The sequence below is a fragment of the Oryx dammah genome, unplaced genomic scaffold (assembly GCF_014754425.2).
Source record: "Oryx dammah isolate SB20612 unplaced genomic scaffold, SCBI_Odam_1.1 HiC_scaffold_2, whole genome shotgun sequence".
NCBI classification, from domain to species: domain Eukaryota; kingdom Metazoa; phylum Chordata; class Mammalia; order Artiodactyla; family Bovidae; genus Oryx; species Oryx dammah.
Window position 1 is genome coordinate 112,848,424 of NW_024070186.1, and position 9,642 is coordinate 112,858,065.

Sequence of the window (9,642 nt, forward strand, 5' to 3'; positions counted from 1 at the left end):
TCGAAGGGTCAAACATGACTGAGCACGAGCACACAAGAGTTAAAAGACATTCACAAAGAGTCAGATATTACTACGTGACTAACACATTAGCACACACACACAGTTCTATCACTGGCAAATATTTTCTCCCATTCAGTAACTGTCTTTTTGTTTTGTTGCAAAGCTCTTAAGTTTAGTTAGATTCCATTTGTTTGTTTTTGCTTTTGTTTCCTTTTCTTTAGAAGACAAATCCAAAAAATATCACTACAATTTATGTCTAAGTATGTTATACTTGTGTTTTCTTCTAGGAGTGTTATGGTTTCCGCCTTAAACTAAAGGTTTAAGCCTTTAGTCCATTTTGACTTATTTTTGCATGTGGTATGGGAAAATGTTCTAATCTTATTCTTTTACATGTAGCTGTCCAGTTTTCCCAGCACCACTTATTGAAGAGACTGTCTTTCCCATTGTATATTCTTGCCTCCTTTGTCATAGATTAACTGACCAGGAGTGTGTGGGGTTTATTTCTGGTCTTTCTGTTCTGTCCCATCGATCTATGTGTCTGTTTTTATGCCAATACCATGCTGTTGTATTTACTGAGGCTTGGTAGTATAGTTTGAAGTCAGACAGTGTGATACCTCCAGCTTTTTTCTTTTCCCTCAAGATTGCTTTGGCAATTTGGAGTCTTTTGTAATTCCATATGAATTTTAGGGTTATTTGTTCTCATTCTATGAAAGGTGTTATTGGTAGTTTGATAGGCATTGCATTAAATCTGTAGATTCCTTTGAATAGTATGATAATTTAACAATATTAATTCTTACAATGCCAGAGCAAAGTATTTATAAATATTTCTTTGCACCATCTTCAATTTCCTTCACCAATGTTTGGTAGTTTTCATAGTATAAATATTTTACCTCCTTGATTAAGTTTATTCCTAGGTATTCTTTTAGCTGCAGTTATTACTTTTTGCTTTCTCTTCATGATATTTTAATATTATATTATAGAAAAGCAACAGATTTCTGTATATTAATCTTGAATCTTGCAACGTTGTTGAATTCATTTATTAGCTCTAACAGTCTTGAGGTGGAGACAAGTTTTTCTACAGTTAGTATCATGTCATCTCCAAATAGTGACAGTTTTGCTTCTTCCCTTCAAATTTGGATAACTATTTTTTTCTTGTCTAATTGCTGTGGCTAGGACATCCCAAACTATGCTAAAGAGAAGTGGTGAGAGTTGGCAACCTTTTCTTGTACCTGCATTTAGAGTAAAGGTTTTCAGCTCTTCACTTGTGAGTATGATGTTAGCTGTTGGTGTGTTATAAATATCCTTTCTTATGTTGAGATATGTTTCCTCTATATCAACCTTAATGAGGTTTTATCATGAATGGATGCTGAATTTTGTCAAATGTTTTTCTGTATCTGTTGAAATTATTATGTGACTTTTATCCTTCTCTTCGTCACTGTGGTGTATTGCATTGATTGATTTACAAATGTCAAACCATCCTTGCATCCCTGGAATAAATCCAATTTGATGATGGTGTATGATTGTTTTTATGTATTGTTGGATTCAGTTTGTTGGTACCTTGTTGAGGACTTTTGCATCTATATTCATTGGAGATATTGACCTATAATTTGTTCTTCTGTTGTTGTTGTTGTTGTGTAGTTTTTGTATCAAGGTAATGGTTTAGCTTATATGCAGAGTACATCATGAGAAACGCTGGACTGGAAGAAGCACAAGCTAGAATCAAGATTGCCGGGAGAAATATCAATCACCTCAGATATGCAGATGACACCACCCTTATGGCAGAAAGTGAAGAGGAACTAAAAAGCCTCTTGATGAAAGTGAAGGAGGAGAGTGAAAAAGCTGGCTTAAAGCTTTCCTAGGGTCGCAAAGAGTCGGACATGACTGAGCGACTGAACTGAACTGTGCTGAATGGTGGCACTGAAGGATAAATTTGGGAATGTTCTCTCCTCTTCAGTTTATGGGCATAGTCTGAAACAAAGAGCTGTTAGTTTTTTATATGTTTAGTAAAATACCCTTGTGATTCTGTCCAATCATGGACATTTGTGTGTTCAGAGCTTATTTTTTTAAATACTATTTCACTCACTACCAGTGATCAATGTGTTCAGTTTTGTTCATTTATTCTTGATTCAATCCCCAAAGGTTTCATTTTTCTAGAAATATGTCCATTTCTTCTAAGTTTTCCAATTCATTGGCATATAATTGTTCATAGCATTATTTTGTGATATTTTGTATCTCTGTGATATCAGTTGTCATTTCTCCTCTTCCATTTCTTATTTTGTTTGCCTGAGTCTCTTTTCTTCTTGGTGAGCCTGATTAAAAGTTTACCATTTTTTTGTATCTTTAAAAAAATTATGGCTCTTGATTTCATTGATCTTTTATATTGCTTTTTTTGATCTCTATTTCCTCTCTGATCTTCATTATTTCATTCCTTCTGCTGACTTTGGGCTTTGTTCTTTTTCTATTTCCTTTAGGTGGTGTACTAGATTGTTTGATATTTTCTTATCTCTTGAGGAAGGCCTATATTGCTCTAAACCTCCCTCTTAGAACTACTTTACTGGATCCCATAGATTTTGGAGAATTGCTTCTATTTTCTTTTGTCTTGAAGCATTTTCTGATTTCCTCTTTGATGTTTTCATTGACTCATTGGTTTTATAATAGCATGTTGTTTAGTCATCATGTATTTGTTCTTTTCTATTTTTTCTCTCTGTAATTTTTCTAATTTTATACTATTGTGGTATAAAAAATGGAACGCTAGTACACTGTTGGTGGGAATGTAAATTGGTACAGTAACTGTGGAAAATATTATGGAGGTTCCTCAAAAAATTAAAAATGGGATTACCATATGATCAGGCAATTCCTCTCCTGGGTATATATCTGGAAACAATGAAAATACTAATTTTAAAAGATACACACACCACATTGTTCATAGCAACACTGTTTATATTAGCTAAGATATTAACCGAAATATCCACCAACAGACCAATGGATAAATTGAACCTGCCTCTCCATGTCTACAGCATTCTTTACCACTAGCACTACTCGGGAAGCCCTATAGATATACACACTGGAATACTACTTAGCCATAACAAAATAATGAAATTCTGCCTTTTGTAGCAATATGGATGGACCTAGAGAATATTATGCTTAGTGAAACAAGTCAGACAGAGAAAGACAAAACCTGTGTGATATTGCTCATATGTGGAATCTTAAATATAGTATAAATGAATGTGTACTGCAAAACAGAAATAGACTCACAGATATGGAAAACAAACTAATTGTTACTATGAATAGTGAGTAGAAAATAAGGTTATGTGATTAAAAGATACAAACATACTATGTATCAAATTGATCAGCAACAAGGGTATATTATATAGCACAGGGAATTATACCCATTGTTTTATAATGACTTTTAATGTAGTATAACCTATAAAAGTACTGAATCACTGTGCTGTATACATGAAACTATTATAGTATTATAGTACTGATATTATGATAAGAAATATCCTTTCTTTTCAAAAATAAGAGTATTAGGAAAACATGAAGAAATTATTGATAAAATTTATTACACTGTTTTATTATTTACAAACACTAAAGTTGCTATACATACACTTTAAGAGTATATCTTGATCTGGGCAGGAAACATTTGCAAATGATAAGCATATGATTAATTCTCTTACTATATTAAGAACACTCATGAATCAATAAAAGACACATTAACACTGTAATAGAATGTGAACAATGATTATATAGGAGATTTATAGGAAAACTACAAATGACCAATATGAATTTGAAAAATATCTTCCTTTAAATTAACATAATTAAAATGACAGTGGTATAGTATTTCATGTCTACCAAATAACTTAAGATTTTTATAAAAGGTAATTAATTTTATAAAGAGCACAGTGATATACTCCATGATAGTATATAACAGGAATCTGAATTCTGGACAGTTAGGGGAAGTTTCCCTTAAAGAGTGATGATTGACTTGAAACTTAAGGAATGATTGAGGGTTAAACAGATGAAGAAAGTGAACTCTAGAAAGAGGAAACCACTGGAACAGATCCTGTGGTGAAAGACCAGAGAGTGAAATGGGCATCACTTTAAGATGAGACTGTGATGGAGGCAGAAGCTGAAACTTCAGGGATTTGTTGTCATAATAAAATCTGGTGCTTACTCCGAGAAAAATCATTCAGTTTTGCCCGTGGTTATTTACTGTAGCATGGAGACTAGATTGGAGGGCATTAGGAGAAGTTGCAAGAGGTCATTGAAGAGGCCAGTGCAGATATCTGGGAAATTGGTGAAGGTAATTTAACAAAGGAAATTAATAGAAAAGTCTGTTACAGCTTTACTTTTCAAATTTAAAAAATGTCAAAATGCTCTTTAACCTGCATCCGTGAAATATGGTATTATTCAATCAGTTACTGAAATGACTTCTTAGCTTTTGAAGAAATAGGCAAATAGGTGATGATATAAAGCAGAATGGAAAGTCATACTTACCTAATGCCCCCTAGCAGTGTAGGCACAGACAAGATAGATGAAGAGGTAGGAGGAAAAATAGGGAGGAAAATGAGGAAGAGAAAAGTCTATGAAAATATTGCACGAGTCTTTGTCAGGTATTACAAACTGTCAATTGTACAACTTTCGCTATTCATTAGATTTCATACATTAAGTTCATATTGTATTTAAGACTAGAAAAAAAGATGAATATGATAATATAATTTAGTTCACACTTCCATTTAGAAGAATAAAGCCAAGAAAAAATAAGTAAAAGACGCCCAAGAATCACATCTGATAGAATTGCATGAGCAGTGCATTTAGATTAATTAGGTGGCAAAGCAAATATGCCACCTAGATAATTCAGAGTTTTGAAAGGAATGGTCTTGGTAACAGTATTTTCTAGAACATCACCAGCAAAATTATCCATTAACTTCCTTTTAAGTGTCTAAAACATTTATGGTCCTTTGAGGCTCATGATTCCTATGAAGATTTTCAAATCAAATGCAGATGCCAGACTGGGCAAAGGAACAGGTCAAATGGGGGTAATAAGCTTCATTTGTGTGATTTGTATATTTTTCACTCCTGATTCTTCTCATATACTCCAGCTTTTATTAATATTGTTAGTAAATAATGTGAGCAGAAGTTAGCATTGCCAAGTCATAAAAAAAGAAATTCTCCATGAAAACCATGAAGGATTGAATGATGTCTCTATTCTTACTAGCTTTGTGACTTGGGACAAGACATTTAACATCTTGTGTCTCAGATTCTTCATCTCTGAAGTGGGAATTATAGTATTACCCTCATAAGATCTTAACAAGTGGTGATATGGCTTGCATAAATGATGAGGAACATGATTTTATTTTATTTTTTTTTTTGAACATGATTTTAGAGTTTGAAAATTTTTTAGTGCCTCCTCCACACAGCCAAGTGGTTGTACCCTGGATTGCTTTGTCCAGGAAAGGTTGAAGATTCTGCATAGTCTCAAGTGCTTCCTTGAATATGGGGTCCAGAAGAAAAGTCTGGAGTGTTGGCATGAAGCAGTTCACTGACTTTCCAGCTGTAATACATTTTCATTTTCCTAAACACACAGCAAGCACCAACGGAAGAATGCACTGTATATAAAACCAGTCTCCCTGAGCTGTTCATTATTTATAAACAACATGAACTCACATACTTACACTTATTTCTTTATGTATGTTTTATATTTATTGGTTTATTTAGATAGTGTTTGGATTAAATCTTCAAATTTAGCATTCTGAGAAGTATTTAAATACTGCTGGGTTGGAAAAGACTCTGATGCTGGGAGGGATTGAGGGCAGGAGGAGAAGGGGACGACAGAGGATGAGATGGTTGGATGGCATCACTGACACTACAGACATGAGTTTGAGTAAGTTCTGGGAGTTGGTGATGGACAGGGAAGCCTGGCATGCTGCAGTCCATGGTGTTGCAAAGAATTGGACACGACTGAGTGACTGAACTGAACTGAACTGAATATCTTATAGTTTTTGTTGTCTAGAGGCACACAGGAGTGTAACAAAACATTTTAGTTGACTGACTGATGTCTTGGTTACAAAGGGTTAACAGAAATCCCTGGCCTAAAAAGTTATTTTGTGAAGGCTCATGGATCAAACTCAGAAGCTGGTAAGAGGGCTTTAGCTCTGCTGGTTATTCATCCACCAAAGGATCAGTTTTAAAAGTTCAGTTATAGGGTTGGCTTTACTGGAAGCATACCAACTCATGCTATTATTCTAAATATTATGACATTTCTTCCTCACTTGTAAAATTGGAAGAGATGTTCTTGGGAAGAAATAAGTGGGTGATTATGTTGGATCTTTAGAAACAATTGTGAATTACACTGAAGGCAGCTGCAGTAATGTAAAACTCTTGGACACTTAAGATGAGCCATTTCTTTCTTCTCCCATGTTCTCAAAGTGTCTGCTTGATGACACATCCAAGAACACTTTTGGCTCCAACTTTCTTTGTCACTTGAATAATTTTGAAAGATGGATAGATGTTTTTATTCACTCAAAAGTAAATTCAATAGTGATGGTGTAAAGAATGCTATACCACAATCCAAATATCACTGTTATAGAAGCATAGAATTCATTGCCTTCAGTTACAATAGTATTGGTTGCTAATAACTCTTAGCTGAGTCTTTTGTTGGGGATTGGCCTTGGCTAAAGACTCCATCTCACTCAAGGTTATACTCCCTTCCCTAGGTAGTCTGCATTCAATAACTGGTTATTAAGGAGAGTACAATGGCCCAGCTTCATTGCTTCCACTTAGGACTACTTTTAAGGACCATTCCAGAATTTCCAGAAGGACTGGCTAAGTCCTCTAGTAGAGGAATGCATTGCAGTTCATCTAGTCCCAACTTCGCCTCCCACAAAATATTGTCACTCACTGGGTGGGTTTTCCAAACATACAGAGCATATCTCCACTAGCCTGTTCACTTCTCTCTGCCATACTAATCACTCTCTCAGCTGTTTGTCACAGTGGTTCTAGAATTATCACTTCATTTAGAACAGGCTTGTCTTTTTTCCAAGCTTCCCAGGATCATCCTAGCAGTATCTTAACACAGTTTCCCTAAAGTCTTGCCAGGAGGTTAAAGTCAATATCCCAGAAGAATGACAAATAAAACTTTCACTTATCCAGCTTTGAGTTCTGCCCCCCTGATCTAGAACCTCTTGACACCTAGTAATATATGTTAATGAAGTCTTATTGATCTTTTGATATTCTTTTACTTTTTGAGGAAATCTAGACTTCAAGCAGCAGTTAGAACTGGACAGGGAACAACAGACTGGTTCCAAATAGGAAAAGGAGTACGTCAAGGCTGTATATTGTCACCCTGCTTATTTAACTTATATGCAGAATACATCATGAGAAACGCTGGACTGAAAGAAAAAAGCTGGAATCAAGATTGCCATGAGAAATATCAATAACGTCAGATATGCAGATGACACCACCCTTATGGCAGAAAGTGAAGAGGAACTAAAAAGCCTATTAATGAAAGTGAAAATGGAGAGTGAAAAAGTTGGCCTAAAGCTCAACATTCAGAAAATGAAGATCATGGCATCCGGTCCTATCACTTCATGGGAAATAGATGGGAAAACAGTGGAAACAGTGTCAGACTTTATTCTTTTGGACTCCAAAATCACTGCAGATGGTGATTGTAGCCATGAAATTAAAAGACGCTTACTCCTAGGAAGAAAAGTTATGATCAACCTAGATAGTATATTCAAAAGCAGAGACATTACTTTGCCGACTAAGGTCCGTCTAGTCAAGGCTATGGTTCTTCCTGTGGTCATGTATGGATGTGAGAGTTGGACCATGAAGAAGGCTGAGCGCCGAAGAATTGATGCTTTTGAACTATGGTGTTGGAGAAGACTCTTGAGAGTCCCTTGGACTGCAAGGACATCTAACCAGTCCATTCTGAAGGAGATCAGCCCTGGGATTTCTTTGGAGGGAATGATGCTAAAGCTGAAGCTCCAGTACTTTGGCCACTTGATGCGAACAGTTGACTCATTGGAAAAGACTCTGATGCTGGGAGGGATTGGGGGCAGGAGGAGAAGGGGATGACCGAGGATGAGATGGCTGGATGGCATCACTGGCTAGATGGACGTGAGTCTGAGTGAACTCTGGGAGTTGGTGATGGACAGGGAGGCCTGGCGTGCTGCAATTCATGGGGTCGCAAAGAGTCGGACATGACTGAGCGACTGAACTGAACTGAGACTTCCCTGCCTTAAGGGTGGTATCATCTGCATATCTGAGGTTACTGATATTTCTCCTGGCAATCTTGATTCCAGCTTGTGCTTCTTCCAGTCCAGCATTTCTCTTGATGTACACTGCAATTAAGTTAAATAAGCAGGGTGACAGTATACAGCCTTGATGTACTCCTTTTCCTCTTTGGAACCAGTCTGTTGTTCCATGTCCAGTTCTAACTGTTGCTTCCTGACCTGCATACAGATTTCTCAAGAGGCAGGTCCGGTGGACTGGTATTCCCATCTCTTTCAGAATTTTCCACAGTTGATTGTGATCCACACAGTCAAAGGCTTTGGCATAGTCAATAAAGCAGAAATAGATATTTTTCTGGAACTCTCTTGCTTTTTTGATGATCCAGTGGATGTTAGCAATTTGATCTCTGGTTCCTCTGCCTTTTCTAAAATAACCTCAGATATACAGATGACACCACCGTTATGGCAGAAAGTGAAGAGGAACTAAGGAGCCTCTTGATGAAACTGAAAGAGGAGAGTGAAAAAGTTGGCTTAAAGCTCAACACTCAGAAAACTAAGACCATGGCATCTGGTCCCATCACTTCATGGGAAATAGATGGGGAAACAGTGGAAACAGTGTCAGACTTTATTTTCTGGGGCTCCAAAATCACTGCAGACGGTGATTGCAGCCAGGAAATTAAAGACACTTATTCCTTGGAAGAAAAATTATGAACAACCTAGATAGCATATTAAGAAGCAAAGACATTAGTTTGCCAACAAAGGTCTGTCTAATCACGGCTATGGTTTTTCCAGTGGTCATGTATGGATGTGAGAGTTGGACTGTGAAGAAAGCTGAGCACTGAAGAATTGATGCTTTTGAACTGTGGTGTTGGAGAAGACTCTTGAGAGTCCCTTGGACTGCAAGGAGGTCCAACCAGTCCATTCTAAAGGAGATCAGTCCTGGGTGTTCATTAGAAGGACTGATGCTAAAGCTGAAACTCCAATACTTTGGTCACCTCATGAGAAGAGTTGACTCATTGGAAAAGACTCTGATGCTGGGAGGGATTGGGGGCAGGAGGAGAAGGGGACAGCAGAGGATGAGATGGCTGGATGGCATCACTGACTCGAAGGATGTGAGTTTGAGTGAATTCTGGGAGTTGGTGATGGACAGGGAGGCCTGGCGTGCTGCGATTCATGGGGTTGCAAAGAGTCGGACACGACTGAGCAACTGAACTGAACTGAACTGAACTGAGACTTCCCTGGTTGAGTAACATTGTAAATTGACCCTAGATATTGGTCTGGTGTTCAGGAGAAGAAATGAAGACAGATCCTGAGAGGAATGCATATTGTTTTGCAAAGCAGAAAGAGAAGCACCAGACTTTAACAGGGATGTGTGGGCCTCTTCTGTGAGCTCAGCAAGATCAGGAAGATA